A 16786-nucleotide genomic window follows, 5' to 3' on the forward strand; every position below is an offset into this window, starting at 1 on the left:
CAGAAACATCCAGAGGCAGGCAGAGAGTGTTTTTCCCTTTAAAAAAAACAAAACCTTGTAGCTTGTGGCTGCTAACTGGGATTTTGGAAGCAGGAAATAAAGAAAAATGGGCATCCATCCACCCAAATGGGCCCCCCTTGTTTTCTAGACCCTGGTTGCACGGCAAGCTCCCTCAGATTTTTTTCCTCTAGACCGTGGACTATAGGTTTTGACACAAGATCTTGAAAGGACATTAGATTCTTTTCCTCTTCGTTGTCCTAATCTCCCATCTGCAAACACACTCTCCCTCTTTCCACAGCTTCCCTTTCTCTCTTCACCTCAATCCAGGGGTCCAATAAGCAAGAGTCTAAGCAGTAGTTGGTGGGAGCTGTGCCTGTGGCTTTTGTGGAGGCAGAAGAGGCAGGAGCCCCCAAGCCTATACGTGTATATGGCGTCACCAAAGTCTCAATGCAGTTTTACACTATTAAGGCTTAAACTCTGCATATTGGGGAGGTTGTGAGAAGGTACACTGTGCTGCCAATCTTATAATTATAATTATTCTCAAATACTTCAAAGTTTGCAAAGTACTTTATTCACAACAACCCTGTAGGGAAAATCATGTAATTTACATTATCCTTACTTTACCAATTCAGAAACTCAGGCTTAAAGACTTGCAGTGGTCACCCAGGTGGTAAGTGTCCCTGATGGAATGCTAATCCAGGTCTATTGACTCGGAGTTCAGTTCTTTTCCATCCTAGCCATTTAGGATGTGAAGTAAGAGCCACAAATCCCTACACACATCTCCCACTCTCACGGAAGCACAGGGAGGGCAAGTACGTGTATATAAGATTAGTGAGAGATGCAAAAGGGAGCCAAGGTCATGGAAAGCAGGTCACAGGTTAGGGGAGAGGGCATAGATTAGAGCCCCAGGTCCAAGGCTGATGGTAAAAGTTAGGAATAACATCTAATATGTGAGTTAAGGGATATTTTGCTCCCTTGAATTTTAAGCTCCTGGCTCTAACTTTTTAACTCTTTCAGAGGGGTCTGTGAACTTGGTAGGGAAAATTATCTTGACAACTCTACATGAATATAATTGTTTTCCTTTGTAATCCTTTCTTTTATGTAGTTAGAAAAAAATTAGTGAGGAGCCCTGAGGTTTCACCAGACTGCCAAAGGGCACCATAGCACAAAAATAGATTAGGAATCTTTGTTTTAACCTGTCAGTCACCATGGCAGTGTTGCTAATTGGAGTTATTCCTTCCGTCTTCCTGCGTATGTGGTGATGGTTGGTGGTAGCAGCAGTCTCCAGCACCAGTTGCCACGTGACTTAGAAGGAGCAACCTTTGACACTTGCTTGTTGCAGGAAGAATTGGATGGAATTCAGTAGGAGGAGAATAGGAACAACCTTGCTTCACGTGTAGGTATATGTTTGATTTAAAAAGAAATACGTAGATCTTACAAAAATCTGAGCTAGGAGGCAATTATTTGCATTGTAAAAAATCTACTGAGAAGAAAGGATCAGGTATAGGCTGGCTGCCACATCAGCAATTCCTGAAGTCCTAAGTCGGCTAAGGGTTAAAAACAATCAACAAGAAAACAGTTTTGAAGTTGGGTAGTAACGCTTTGCTTAAGAGAGAGATGAATCAAGTGACAAGCATTTATTAAGTGCTTATTATGTGCCTGGCACTGTGTGAGGAGCAAGGGATAAAGAGACAAAACTGAAACTCTGCCTTAAAAGGAACTGACATTCTATGGTGGTGCACATGTAGCATGCTTGTGTCTGGCCAAGCATGGGCTGCCCCACCCAAAGTGGTAGCAGGAGCAGGCCTAGTTCTGTGAAGCATAAACACCCTGCTGGAAGCTCATCCTACCCAGACTCAGCCCTTATCTGCTTCAAGGGATTATTTCAGTGAGGATAAGAAGTAAATATATAAAATTATGTTTCTCTGCTTTATAAGCTCTTCTGTTTATTAGAAACTAGTGCTTGACTAGGGGTCTGATATTAGCACATCCCTCTTGTATATGGAACTTCCAAATGAGAACAGGTTCAGCTCAGCCCACACAGAAGCAGGAATATGTGTCCCATCTCTCTAGAGGAATCAAAACTTCTTCCTAAATCTCTACCTGCATTGGCATTAATCATACCACACAAGGATTGGGTTTTCTTTGCCTGTGTAACATTTCCTCTGGGCACTTCCCCAATTCACACTTGTAATCACAGGTTAGGGTCCCCAGAGGATGGGTGACTTACTTTTGCCTTCTGGGTTCTAGGGGCAACTCTGAGGAGCTGGGGTTTCTAGTACTTGAGGCCACATGTGGCCCTCTAGGTCCTCAAGTGCAGCCCTTTGAATGAATCCACTTTTCAAAAGGGCATGCTTGAGGACCTAGAGCACCACACCTGGCCTCGAGGCCTGCGGGTTTCCTACCCCTGAAACTTCTTCCTTCTCGATAGGTATTACATCTCAGCTGGACAAGTAGCTTATCTGGACTGGGTCAAGCAGGTCACCCCGATGCTGTGTTAGCCCTTCACTGGGCTTTGCTACACATTTAGGCTGCTCAGATAGAATGCTTGATCCAAGTACAACAAACTTGCTTTCTTCTCAAATTGTTCCCTTTCCTTTTTTTTCCCATCTTCTTGTTCCTACTGAGATCTGGCTCTTTCCTGATGGCACAGCCTCCCTGGCCTCTTTTTCTAGGACTGGCTGCATTTTCACTCATTCCTCCCAACTCACTGGTCAAGGTAGAGGAATTTGAATACTCCTTCCACCTACTTTCACCAAGGTTGTTTTGAAGATCAAAAAAGATAATATTCATAGAACACTTAGCACAGTGTCTAGCACATAGCATGTGTTTAATAAATGCTTATTTCCTTCCTTCCTTACTCCCATTGCCACTCCTAAGTTTACCCTATACCAGGGGCGGGGAACCTGCAGCCTCTAGGCCACAGTATGGCCTTCTAGATCCTTGGGTACAGCTTTTTGCTGAGTCCAAGTTTTACAAAACAAATCCTTTTATTAAGGGGCTTTGTTCTGTGAAGTTTGAATTCAAAGGGCCTCATTTGAGGACCTAGAGGGCACATGTGGCCTTGAGGCCATGGGTTCGCCACCTCTGCCCTATACCACCATCACACTCAATAGCTTCTTCTGCTTTGAGGTTCACTCAGTCCATATATACTACCCAATCAAAATTCTGGTAGCTATCATCTACTAACCTCCAAGACACAAAAATCTCCTTAGAAGAAAGAATCAGGAACAGGCTGGCTGCCACCTCAGCAATGCCAGTCTGAAGTCTGCTAAGGGTTAAAAACAATTAAGAAAACAGTTGTGAAGTTGGGTGGTAATACTTTGTTTAAGAGAGAGATGAATCAAATAAGGAAATTTCAGAGTTCAGAAACATGAAAGTGGTACATTTGTGGGTGATGGCAAGCTTAAGGGTATAATCATCTGTGTGTGGCTGAGATGGGGGCAGGGGAGTAGGCCATGGGAAACAACAAGTTGAAGAATTGTGGGTTTAGGAGGTTTGAGGGAGAATCAGTATGTATGTTGAAGTCCTCTATTGTGAAAGCAGGACTTCCAAGGAGGAAAGACTCTGAGTCAGCCATTGAACTAATTGAAAAAAATAAATCGAGTTGAATAAAAGCATAAGTCTAAGGTGTCAGAGTTAAGAAAAACATTAACAAAAAGAAGAGAGATCAAGAAATTAAAATAGTAAACTAAATTTGTCTAATTCTGAATCCAGAAGCTATAGAAAAATAAAAGTAAATTTCAAATCCAATGAAACATGTAGAAAATTTCCCAGAGTGTGTTACTTGACAAAGGTCCACTAGGTCCAGTAGGTAGTGCAGTGCATTGAGCCCTGGACCCAGAGTCAGGAAGACCTGAGTTCAAATCCAACCTCAGATGCTTAATAGCTGGGCAAGTCACTTAACCCTATTTACCTCAGTTTCCTCATCTGTTAAATATGCTGGAGAAGGAAATGGCAAATAACTCTAGTATCTTTGCCAAGAAAACTCCCAAAAGGGGTCACAAAAAGTTGGACATGACTGAAGTGACACAACAATGACCTATAGGACCCAGACCAGTAGTAACTGAGACCAGGACTCATGCAACAGTTATGTGACATCTATACATGAACTGGATGGAATCAATTCTATACAGGCACTGAACTAAATTTGAGTCCATTCTCCCCAGAGACCCAGGTGTCAGGGAAATTGTATTGCCAAGGTATGGGGGAAAACACTGGTATTTTTGTTATTGCTGTATCTTTGAAGTAAATATCCCTTGCAAAAGCTAAGTAGTACTAAGTGGTTAAATGGAACTAGGGAATTACTTACTGGTACCCAACAGTGGGAGGAATATAGCCACTGGAGGTTTGAGCAAATAATAGTAAAGAAGAGGCAACCCCTAAAACTTAAGGTACCCTAAAAACCCTGAGGTGAAGGGATGATGTAGATGAATCTCCTGATTCTAGGAGAGTGTACCAGAATGAACTCACTACACTTGTCTGGTGTGATTAATGCTGTCCTGGGTAGAAATTTGAGAAGGGGCTTGGATTTCTGAGGAGGGACAGGAGACATGTCCTTGCTACAGTGATGCTGAGACACAAAAATGGAGGAAGAACTGGCCCTGGCTCCATTTGGAAAGCACAAATGCAATGAGAGCACATTGAAATTGCACCCCTAAGCAAAAGCAAGTTTCCATAGATAAGAGAGTCTATAAGCAGAGAGAGAATAATAACATAAGGGAGGTCTATGCTCTCCTAACTTTTTTCTCCCAAACAGAAAGAAGTAGAGTTGAAATCCTGATAGACCATGCCTGCTGAACTAACTTAGTGATTGGACTGTCTCTTCTAGTCCCTTGAACACACACACACACACACACACACACACACACACACACACACACCCCTACCTCCAGACAGAGACAGGGGCTCACACCCTCAGTCACAGCATGACTTCAATTGGCTCTTTCTTCAGAGGAAATATAAGTGAGTCCTAAGTTCAAGTTTGAGTTTTTGCTTAGTAGAGTTACAGGATTATTCATCAAACTGAGCAGTCTCCATAACCTCCAGGGAGTTCTTTCAATCTCCTAGCATAGATTATAAAATACAAAATTTCTCAGGGTGATTCCCTCATGAACTGATCAACTTTCCTGAAAGATAATAAATCAACAAGTATTTATTAAGTACCTATTTTGTGCCAAGTGGGCAGCTAGATAGCAAAGTGGATAGAGTTCTGGGCCTGGAGTCAGGAAAACAACTCTTCCTGAGTTCAAATGTGACCTCAGACCCTTACTAGCTGTGTGACTCAGGGCAAGTCACTTAACCCTGTTTGCTGTATCTTTGCCAAGAAAACCCCAAATAGGGTCACAAAGAGTTGGACACAACTGAAATGACTTAAAAACAACAATAAATGTGCCAGGTACTGTGCTAGGCACTGGGGATACAAATTCAAAGAGTGAAAAAAAAAATCCTTGCAATGAGCTTACATTCTAATGGAAAAGCATATAAAATTAATAAATATATACAAAGAAGTTAAATACAAGTTAGTTTGGGAGGGAAGAATGCTAGCAAGTAAGGGAGCTTAGGAAAGGCTTCATGCAAAATATAGGGCTTAAGTTGCATTTTTTTTAAAGAGATGGATTCTCTGAGGAGGTGAGGAGGGAGTGTAATATTACAAGCATGCAGAAAGAAAAAGAGAAAAGGATACAGATGGGAGAAAGTGTTGTGATGAAGAACAGAGAGAAGGCCAGTTTGATTGGATTGAAAATGTGCAGAAAAGGGAGTGATGTGCAATCACACTGGAAAGATAGGTTGGGGCCACGTTACGTAGGGCTTTAGAGGCAACGTGAAGCAATTGAAATTGGTTTGGCCGGGCAGTCCCGTCTGTACTTAATTCAGCAGCAGTGTGTAAGATGGACTTGAGTGGTCAGAGACCTGAGACAGAGAGACCAATTAGAAGGCTGTCACAGCAACCTAATTGAGAGCTGAGAAGGATCTGAACTGAGGTGGTAGCTGTGTGAGTGAAGAGAAGGGGGTCAGATGAAAGAAATATTGTGAAGGTAGAAACAGTAAGATACGGAAACGGATTGGCTATGTAATGGAAGGGAGAATGATAAGTCCAGGATAAAGCTGAGGTTATGGGAAATGGGAACAAATGAGGGCAATCTCATCAACAACAAGAGAAGTATCCCTGGCTTCACCGAAATGGATTGAAGGAAAGAAAAGAAGGAGGAAAGAGGAAAAGAAGGTGGAAGAGAAGAGGAAAAAGATGCATCTCAGTCACTTAGCATTGAAGTTGATGGGAGAAAGTTCACTATCACTGAGACCCTTCCTCTAATCTGGTACTTACTGCTGTGGAGGAAGAAATTGACCCGGGGAGGGGGGGAACCTGATTGACCTGATTGTTCTGCAGCCTGGTGAAAAGTCTCTGCCTTCTTCCTTATCTCTGTGGCTTTGTCTCTACCCGCACTTCCTCTTAGACACTTAAGACTGCCACATCTCCTACTCCAAATCCCAACTGTTGTTTCCTCCCTCTCCAGCTAAGCCAAGGCTGTGAAGTGGGGTGGGGGAGTGGGAGAGTATAATTCCCAAGATGCTTTTTTGTCATTCAAAACAGTTGCCCCCAGTGAGATCCTCAGCCCTTGCCACACCTGTGGGACATTAGATAGATAAATAGAAATATATAAGTAGAAATATATACACATATGTACATATATAATGAGATATTTGTAAAGTGTTTTGCAAACCTTGAAGTGCTATATAAATGTTAGATATCATATATGCATATGTATGTGTATATGGGTGAATACATACACTCCTCTAATAGAGATAAGCACTTCCAGAAAAATCTACCAAGGCTGAGAAAAGGAGGAATGGCCACCAGATAAACCTCTGGCAGAAGGGGAAACATTCCGAAAATTCCTTACGTGCCTTGCAGGTGAGAGGGGCCTTTTCCTAGTGTTGGAGCTCCAGCTTCAAACGGAAACTCCAGCCTTCCAGAGCCTTGGTTCAGATTACTAACGGGTCACCCCTTAAAGGGAAATATGCATATATAAAGTTTACACCCAAATGCTGTAGTTGGACTCTTATTGATCTAGTTACAGTAAAGGGACAAGATAACGAGCTCTTAAACTAATTCTACATGTAAATGTCCATTCCAAGTGAATTCTTTATCAGGTGTGAAATCCTCCCTTGAGTGAATCAAAAAGGGAACAACTTAATAGGATAACTGATGAACCACACCTAAGGGTGACCTTTAAGGATTCATTCAGCCTTGGAGACAGATTTAAAGGGGGATCCAGCTCCCGAAGCAGTGAGCAAAAGAAGCATGGAGCTTGAGAATTAGGAATTGTAGAAAGCCACATGGAATTAGAAGAAGGGAAACTTTAAGAAGCCATATGGAGTTGAGGTAACAAGAGCACAGGTAAAAGCTACTGCCACAAAGAAAAGGGTCACAAGTCTGAGAGCAAGGCTATTTGGGGCTAGCAAGCACAAGGTATGCCTCAGGATGGGGGCTATATTGCTGAAACTGTCCTCTGGACTGTGTAACCCAAGGTGGTAATTTTATAGAGCTACTTCCCCCTAAGATCCTTCCAGGAAACCTTTTTCCTGATAAAGCTTTTTTCTACTAGGGACATGGATGGGGGAAGTCTCTTTTTCTTTCTTTTTTTTTTTTTAAATCTTTACTTTTTGTAAAAAGCAATAATCACCCAGCAATTGTAGTTGGGGTTGAACTTATTGGGAATAAAGTTGGGGGAAAGTGAATGAAAGAGGAAATATCCCTATTGAAGAGATATAGACCTAACACTGAGGTGTTTTGCCAGAAGTGCTGGCTCTGTCTGGGGGCTCAGAACTAACAACAACAACAACAACAAAAGGTAAAGAGAATTATATCTATTCTACTCTCAGAATGGGAGAATAAGAGTAGGGAATAGAAGGAATGGCCATTTGGGTAACAAATCAGTAGCAGGATGGGGCACCACCCCATTTAACATCACTGCATCAACAAATCTAGAGAAAGGCTTCCATTATGTTGAATGGACCCTCTCCGGTAGATTTGTGGAAGAACATAGGTCACACGGGATGGGCTGGCACAGATGGGCTTTGATCTCTATTGCTGAAGGGAGTACCCTCTATTGAGGTGTCATTTGTCTCTGTTGCTTTTGAAGTATGATTCTATTAGATGAGATACACCCATTAAGAAATCCCTTCTTGTGTGAAAAGGAGCAGACCTGAGTTCAGTTAAGTTTCACACAAGTATCCCATTTGAGGGTTTCTACCTCTTGCTAGTTGATCTAGGACAGTAGTTCTCAAACATTTTAATCAGTAAGGATACCTTAGCCTGCCTACTCCTTTTGCTTCCCCTTGTCATAGCTAAAATAAATTCAAACCAAGTTTTCAGAAGAACTGATGAACTAGTTTTTAATGTTCTCAAAAGGGCCCTAGTGAAGGGTACCATAAGTATATTATTGATTCAAGCCAGAAACAAATGTGTAATTAGGATCATATTGGAGGATGATAGAAAGAGTCCCACGCTAGGAAATGATGACCCTGGGTCTCAGTTCTGCCATGAGCTGTGTGACCTTTGATAACTCACTTCACTTATGGGCTTCAGTTTTTTTTTTTCTCCTATAAAGAGGCCCAATGAGACTAGGCAGACTCTGTCATGTCCTGTCAATCTCTGTTATTCAAATAATAAGAATTAGTACAGTATTATTGTATGTTCATCATGATGCTAAGTACTATAGGGAATACAAAGAGGTCAGAGACATGGCCCCTGTGCTCAAGGAGCTTATAATTGACTTGGGGAAATTGACTAACAAACATACTTATATAGGGACAAAACAAGGTCTTGTCCATCCATGATTTTAGGATTTCTAGGAAGCTCTTTCCACCTCCAAATACTTTTTGAACCCTAGACTCACACCTTTTGCTTCTCAAATTTGCAATGGCAGGCTACACCCCCTGGAATGGCAACTGCTATGACTCTCAGTATTCTAGAATAACCCTGTGCGTGGTTATGCTCCTAAAACTGTAGCCCATAAATCCCCAACTAGTGGATGCTTTCCCTTAACTGCCAGTAGTCTCAAAAATTATCAAAGGCATTTACTCAAAAAACAATTCAATAACAGTAGTAAGAAAAAAAAACATTTCTCCCCAAACCTAAGGCAAACTCCCACAAATACATATGGAATGGGGAAAGGGAGGGAGACTGGATCCAAACTTAAAATGCAGTGGTAATGAAGTACATATGTAGGGAAGACATGTAAATCCGTCTGACCCTGCAGATTTTTTCTTATGGAGTTCATTGATGGCTTGTTCAATTGCTTTTTCTAAAATGGGGTTATTTAAATAGTTTTCCTCTTCTGTTAATTAGGCAATTTATATTTTCATAAATATTCATCCACTTCACTTAGATTATCAGATTTATTGGCATACATCTGGGCAAAATAGTTAACAATTGTCCTAATTTCCTCTTCACTGGTGGCAAATTCACCCCTTTTGCTTTTGATACTAGTAATTTGGTTTTCTTCTTTCCTTTTTTAATCAAATTAACCAATGGTTTGTCTATTTTATTGGGTTTTTTAAATAAAACTAACTTCTAGTTTTATGTATTAGTTCAATGGTTTTCTTACTTTCAGTTTTATTAATCTCTCCTTTGATTTTCATGATTTCCAATTTGGTGTTTAACTGGGGATTTTTAATTTGTTCTTTTTCTAGCTTTTGTTTTAGTTGCATGCCCAGTTCATTGATCTGCTTTTTCTCTGTTTTAGTTGATATAAGCAATTAGAGATATAAATTTTCCCCTAAGTACTGCTTTGACTGCATCCCATAAATTTTGATATGTTGTCTCATTGCTGTCATTTTCTTTAATGAAACTATCAATTATTTCTGTGATTTGTTCTTTGATTCACTTTTTTTTAGGATTTGATTATTTAATTTCCAATTAATTTTTAATCTCTCTTTCCATTGTCCATTATTAAATGTAATTTTTAGTATTGCACCATGATCTGAAAAGAATGTGCTTACTATTTCTGCTTTTCTGCATTTGTTTGTGAGGTTTTTATTTCCTAATACATGTTCAATTTTTGAGTAGGTTCCATGTACTGCTCAGAAAAAGGTATATTACTTTCTATTCTCATTCACTTTTCTCCAGAGATCTATCATATCTAACTTTTCCAGAATTCTATTTGCCTCCTTAACTTCTTTCTTGAGGTTGTTTTTTGTTTTTTTTTTTGTTTTTTTTTGGTGAGATTCATCTAGTTCTGAGAGGAGAAAGTTGAGGTCCCCTACTAGTATGGTTTTATTATCTTTTTCTACCTGTAACTCATTCAACTTCTCCAAAAACATGGATGCTGTGCCATTTGATGCATATAAGTTTAGTATTGATATGACTTCATTGTTTATGGTACCTTTAGCAAGATATAGTTTCCTTCCTTCTATCTTTTAATTAGATTTATTTTTGCTTCTGCTTTGTCTTAGATCATGATTGCTACCCCTGCTTTCTTTGCTTCCACTGAAGCATAATAGATTCTACTCCAGCCCTTTACCTTTACCCTGTATGTATCTCTCTGCTTCGAATGTGTTTCTTGTAAACAACATATTGTAGGATTCTAGTTTTCCATCCATTCTGCCATCCACTTACATTTTATGGATGAGTTCATCCCATTCACATTTACAGTTATGATAACTGTGCATTTCCCTCCATGCTATTTTTTGCTTATTTATACTCTTCTCTCTTTTACGCCCCCCCATTCTTTCCCTCCTCACAAGTGTTTTACTTCTGATCACTGTCTTCCCCAATATACCCTCCCTTTTATCAGTCCTCCCCTCCCCCTTCTACTATCCTCATCCCTTTTTACTTCCTTATAAGGTAAGATAAATTTCTATGTCCAACTGAGTGTGTATGTTATTCCCTTTTTGAGCCAACTTTCATAAGAGTAAGATTTAAGCTTTGCCTGCCACCATCCGCTGTACCCCATCTTCCCATCCACTATAATAGCTTTTTCATGCCTCTTTTATGTGGGATAATTTACCTCATCCAATCTCTCCCCTCCTTCTTCCAGTGCAATTTTCTTTCTCACATCTTTATTTGGGGGGGGGGGCAGTATCATCACATCAAAGTCACCTTATAGTCACACCCTCTGTCTACATATACTCCTAATTGCTCTCATAGTAATAAAGTTGTTAAGAGTTACAAATACTATCTTGCCATATAGAAATATAAACAATTTAACTTTATTGAATTTCTTATGTTTTCTCTATCTTATTTCTTTTTTACCTTTTTATGTTTCTCTTGAGTCTTGTATTTGGAAGTCAATTTTTTTGTTCAGTTCTGATCTTTTAACTAGAAATGCTTGAAAGTCCTCTATTGTGTGAAAATGTCTATTGTTTCCCCAGAAGATTATATTCAGTTTTGCTGGGTAGGTGATTCTTGGTTGTAATCCTAAATCCTTTGCCTTCTGGTATATCATATTCCAAGCCCTCTGGTTCTTTAATGTAGAAGCTGCCAAATCCTGTGTAATTCTGACTGTAGCTCCAGATATTTAAATTGTTTCTTTTTGGTTGCTTGCAATACTTTCTCTTTGATCTGTGAGCTCTGGAATTTGGTTAAGATGTTCCTGAGAGTTTTGATTTTGGAAGCTCTTTTAGGTGGTGACTGGTGGATTCTTTCAATTTTTATTTTGCCCTCTGGTTCTAATTTATCAGGGTAGTTTTCTTTGACGATTTCTTGAAGGATATTGTGCAGGCTTTTTTTTTTTTTAAATCATGGTTTTCAGTTAATTCAATAATTCTTATATTATCTCTCCTGCATCTATTTTCTAGATCAGTTGTTCTTCCAATGAGAAATTTCATATTTTCTTCTATTTTTCTACTTTTTTGTTTTATCATATCTTCATATCTCATAGAGTCATTAGTTTCCACTTGTTCAATTCTAATTTTTAAGGAACTATTTTCTTCAGTGAGCTTTTGTAATTCCTTTTCCATTTGGCCTATTCTATTTTTTAGGGAGTTATTTTCCTTGGTAAATTTTTGCATATCTTTTCCCATGCTCTTGCCTCTTTTTTCATGATTCTCTTGTATTACTCTCATTTCTTTTCTCAGTTTTTCTTCTACTTCTCTAATTTGCTTTTTTAAATCCTTTTTAAGCTTTTTCCAGGAATTCTTTTTGGGCCTGAGACCAAATTACATTTTTCTTCAAGGCTTCGCATGTAGCCATTTTGACACTATTGTTCTCTTCCCAGTTTATGCTTTGAGCCTCCCTATCACCATAGTAATTTTCTAGTCAAGCTATTTTTGTTTTTTGCTCATTTTTCTGCCTTTTTTTGGTGACTTGGTGTTTTTATGTGAGAGTTGAGCTCCGGTGCTGCACTGTCCCAAGTTTTTTGTGCTAGGGCTCTGGATCTTACTGTTGGCTTTCATGGGGCTTCAGGGTTTAGCTGCTTGCTTTCTCTGGAGAGTAGGCTTCCCTTTTGGCTTATATTAGGGGGTTTGCCTCCCCTGAATGTGGGGTTTAGCTGCTGGCCTGCTCCAGGGATGGGGCTTTGCTGCTGGGTTGCTATGGTAACAGAGTCTTTCTGGTGGCTGGCCCTGAAAGAGGGATCTTGTTACTGGCCTACGCCAGGGGTGGGGCTTTGCCGCTGGGCCTCTCTGCTGGTAGGCTCCAGGGATAGGGTCTCACTGTCGGCCAGCCCTGGGGCAGGACTTCACTACTGATCAGCAGTGGGGTCAAGGCCTTGCTGGTGGCTTGTGCTGGAGTTGGAGTTGTGGGGGGCTACTGGTTTGCAGGAGGGTGGGGCCTTGATGATGGATTGCCCCAGACTTGGAGCCTTACTGTAGATCCCCTGCTGTGAGCTGGCTGCTGCTGCTGCTCTTGGTCCTTGCTTGCCTTCTACCCCAGTGAGACTAGCACTTCCTGCCTAAGCGGCTACTCTGCTCTTAGATGAATTCTGAGGTGGTTTTCTAGTTGTTTGGAAAAGAATTTGGGAGGGCTTCGGAAGATTCCTTCCTCATTTTGCCATCTTGACACCAGAAGTCTCAAAAAGGAATTATTTGTATAACAATATCATAGCCGCTCTTTTTGTGGTGGCTAAGAATTGGAAATCGAATGGATGCCTGTTAATTTGGGAATGGCTAAAAAAGCTGTGGTACATGATTATAATGGAATATTATTGTGCTATTAAAAATGACAAGCAGGATGATTTCAGAAAAACCTAGAAAGCCTTAGATGAACTGATGCAAAATGAAGTGAACAGAACCAGGGGAATGTTGTACACAGTAACAGCAATACCATTCAATGAAGAATTGTGAATGACCTCGCTATTCTCAGCAATACAATGATCCAAGACAATCTCAAAGGATTAATAATGAAGCATACTATCTGCCTCCAGGAAAGAACTGATACTGTTTGAATACAGACTGAAGCGTGCTATTTTTCACCTTCTTTCTTTTTTTTTCTTTTATTCAAGTCTTCTTGAGCAAAATGACTAATATGGAAATGTTTTACATGATTTACATATATAACCTATATCAGATTGCTTATCATCTCAGAAAGTGGAGGGAGGGAGGGATGGAATTCGGAACTCTAAACTTTAAATAAGAATGTTTACTAAAAAAAAAAGAGTCACTGGAGACAAAAGTATTGAAGCTATCTGTGTCTGGATTGAGTTTATTGTCTTGATGGCTTCTTTATATGCCATTGAACTATGCAAGTTTCAGACTCCTTCTAAGAGGTGGAATTCTTTTACACCGGATACATCTTCCCTTTTCCGTTTCAATGTCTCTATTTTTCCCCCTTTTGACCTTTACTTTTGCTAACATCTCAACATGGCACTCTCACAAATGTAAGGCCCAGAAGTGACACAACAATTAACATTCACAAGAAAAAAGTAAATAATTAATACTAGATCTATCCATAGAATCACAGAATTTGAGAGCTGGAAGGAATTTCAGCAGTTATCTAATCTGACTTATATATAACAGGAACCTCCAATATACAATACCAGAAAATTCTATGACAATACCCTCTACTTGAAGATCTCTAAGGAAGGGGAGCTGGCCCCCTCCTCACATGTCTTCCCATCTCACTTTTAAATGGCTTCTCTCAGAAGCTCTCAGAAGTTCTAAGAAGTTTCTACTGACATCAAACATAAATTCACATTTTTGCCACTTCCAGCCATTGTCTACCTAGTACTACCTTTTTTCTACCAAACATAACAAGTCTAATTTAATCCCACCCCCACATGCCAGCTTTTTAAGTATTTGAAGACAGATATCACATCCTCCACTGATTCTTCCCCCTTTCAGGCTAAATATCCCCAATTCCTTCAACAGATTCTCATAAGACAATGATGGTCCTTTACCCTTCTCTGGAGACTCTCCAGCTTCTCAATGTCCTTCTTAAACTATGATTCTCAAAACTGAACATCGTAATCTACATGAAATCTAACCTGTGCAGAATATATTGGAACTACCAGCTCTGTGTTCCTAAGAGCTATGTCCCTCTTAAAGCAGTCCAAGATTGCATTAGTATGTTTGGCTGCCACATCTTACTGGTGATTCATATTGAGCTTATTGTCCACTAAACCCCCAGTTGTTTTTCGGGTTTTTTTTTTTTCCAGAACAGCTATTGAGCTCCCTTATCTTGTATTTGCAGAGCTGGTTTCTTTCTCTTTTTTTGTACCTAAGTGTAAGAGTTTACAACTATCATGATGGAATTTCACCTTACTAGATTCAGCCCAATACTCTAGCCTATGAGATCTTTTTTTTTTTGATTCTTATTCTTTTGTCCACTGTGCAAGCTATCCCTTCAAGCTTTGTGTCATCTGTAAATATGATGAACATGTCATTTACATCTTTATTCAAGTCATTGATAAAAATGTGAAATAGCATGGAGATAAGCACAGATCCCTGGGGCACTGCACAGGAAAGCTCCTTCTATAAAGACTTCATTGAACTATAAATGAACTAGTCTTTGAGTCCAATCATCCAACAAGTTCTGAATCCACCTAATTGCATTATCTTTTCCTCCACAACTTTCCATCTTCTCCACAAAAAGAATAAAAGATCCCTTATCAAAAGCTTTGCTAAAATCTAGGTAAATTATATCCATAGCCTTCCTGTCCTCTACTTATTTAGCAATCCTATTTAAAAAAAAAAGAAATCAGTTTAATCTGGCAAGACTTATTCTTTAGGAAATCATGATGACCTTTTATAATCATCACTTCTCATTCTAGATTCTGCTTTCTAAAATGCTCCCAGGAATCAAAGTCAAGCTCTCAGGCCTATAACTTGCAAAATCTGTTCTCTTCTTTTTCGGTGAAGAATTGGAACATTTGCCCTCTTCTAATCTCAGAGCACCTCTCCCATTATTCCTGACCTTCCAAATATAACTGACAGCGCCTCAATAATCACACATGCCAGTTCTTTCAGGACCCAAGATTTTAGATCAATTGGGTCAAGTGACTTGAATTCATCAAGGGCAGCTACGCGCTGCCCTCTTCACTTATCTTGGGTATCAACTCCCCATTAGTGTCTTATGTTCTGATATTTCCAGTGTAAAGAAAAATTTTTTTTTTGCCAAAGAAAACAAACAAAATAATAATTGAGCAGCTCTTCCTTTTCTTTATTATTAGTTACCATTGTCCCATCTACTCTAAGCAAAACTCTATCCCTTCTCTGATATTCTTTTTTTCTCCTAATATATCCATATTTCCCTCCTTTTTTGTTCTTAGCTTCCCTAGACAGGCTTAGCTTACTCTGAGCTTTAGTGTTCTTAACACTACATTTTTATGATTGTGCTATGCTTTTGCATTTATTCTTTATTATTTGGCTTTGCTTCTATTCCCTGTGGATTTATTTTTGAAATATAAATTAGCAGGTGCATGCCTATGCATCCACACTGGCTGCTTTAGAAAATCCCATTTTCCCACCTCATTGGAATTGTTTCCTTTTGTGCCTTCAGAATTTCTTTCTTGAGTACCTCCTATCCCTCTTAGGCTAACTTCCCTCGAGATTCTACTTGTCTTTCGTTGGAACTCTCTAAAAATCTACTTTCCCAAAATCTAGGGAGCGTGTCTTAGTATGCCCAAATTTCCTCTCTTTTTTAAAATCACAAATTCTAGGAAGGAAGGGTCACCTCCCTCCAGCCCTATCCCCAGGATTCCCATCATTTCTATTCCAGCAACCAATTCTTCCTTCATAGAATCAGAACTTCCCTTGCTGATTCCTTCATTTCTTGAAGTATGAAATTACTTACTAACATCACTTTTCTAGGAGTAAATTTCAATAGAGAGAAGGCACTGTACACCTGAAGGGGCAATGTAGACAGAGCTAGTGTATTGTAGTAGAAATCACCTCGCTTAAAAAAATGGCATAGGGAATATAATTCAGTAAGTATATTAACTGGAAAAGAAGGAAATCTGCTTATGTAACCAGAATGGGGGCTAAGAGAGAAGATAACTTAAGTATTGCCTTATAGCTTTAGAAGAAAATACCAAGTTTGTAGATTCTCCCTAAGAACTGCCACATTGGTAAGGTTTATTTACGTAAGCATATCTTATAGCATTTTATCAATTTTAAAGCTGTAATGGCTTCTAGTGCATTCAATGTGTTATAATAGTTTAAATCCACATTACAGGAACCTTGGGTGGCCTCATTGCAGGAATATTTTTAGTTAGATTTAAAATTGGGATCTGCAATGTTCCAAGGAAGAGTGCAATGACAACCTTTGTGGACAGAAAGGCACTATGGCTAGGCTCTCGTCCCTTCACTCTCCTATTTCCAAAATGGGTATTAGGCTAGAATT

This window comes from Trichosurus vulpecula, chromosome 5 (genome assembly GCF_011100635.1).
Source record: "Trichosurus vulpecula isolate mTriVul1 chromosome 5, mTriVul1.pri, whole genome shotgun sequence".
In the NCBI taxonomy this organism is placed as follows: Eukaryota; Metazoa; Chordata; class Mammalia; order Diprotodontia; family Phalangeridae; genus Trichosurus; species Trichosurus vulpecula.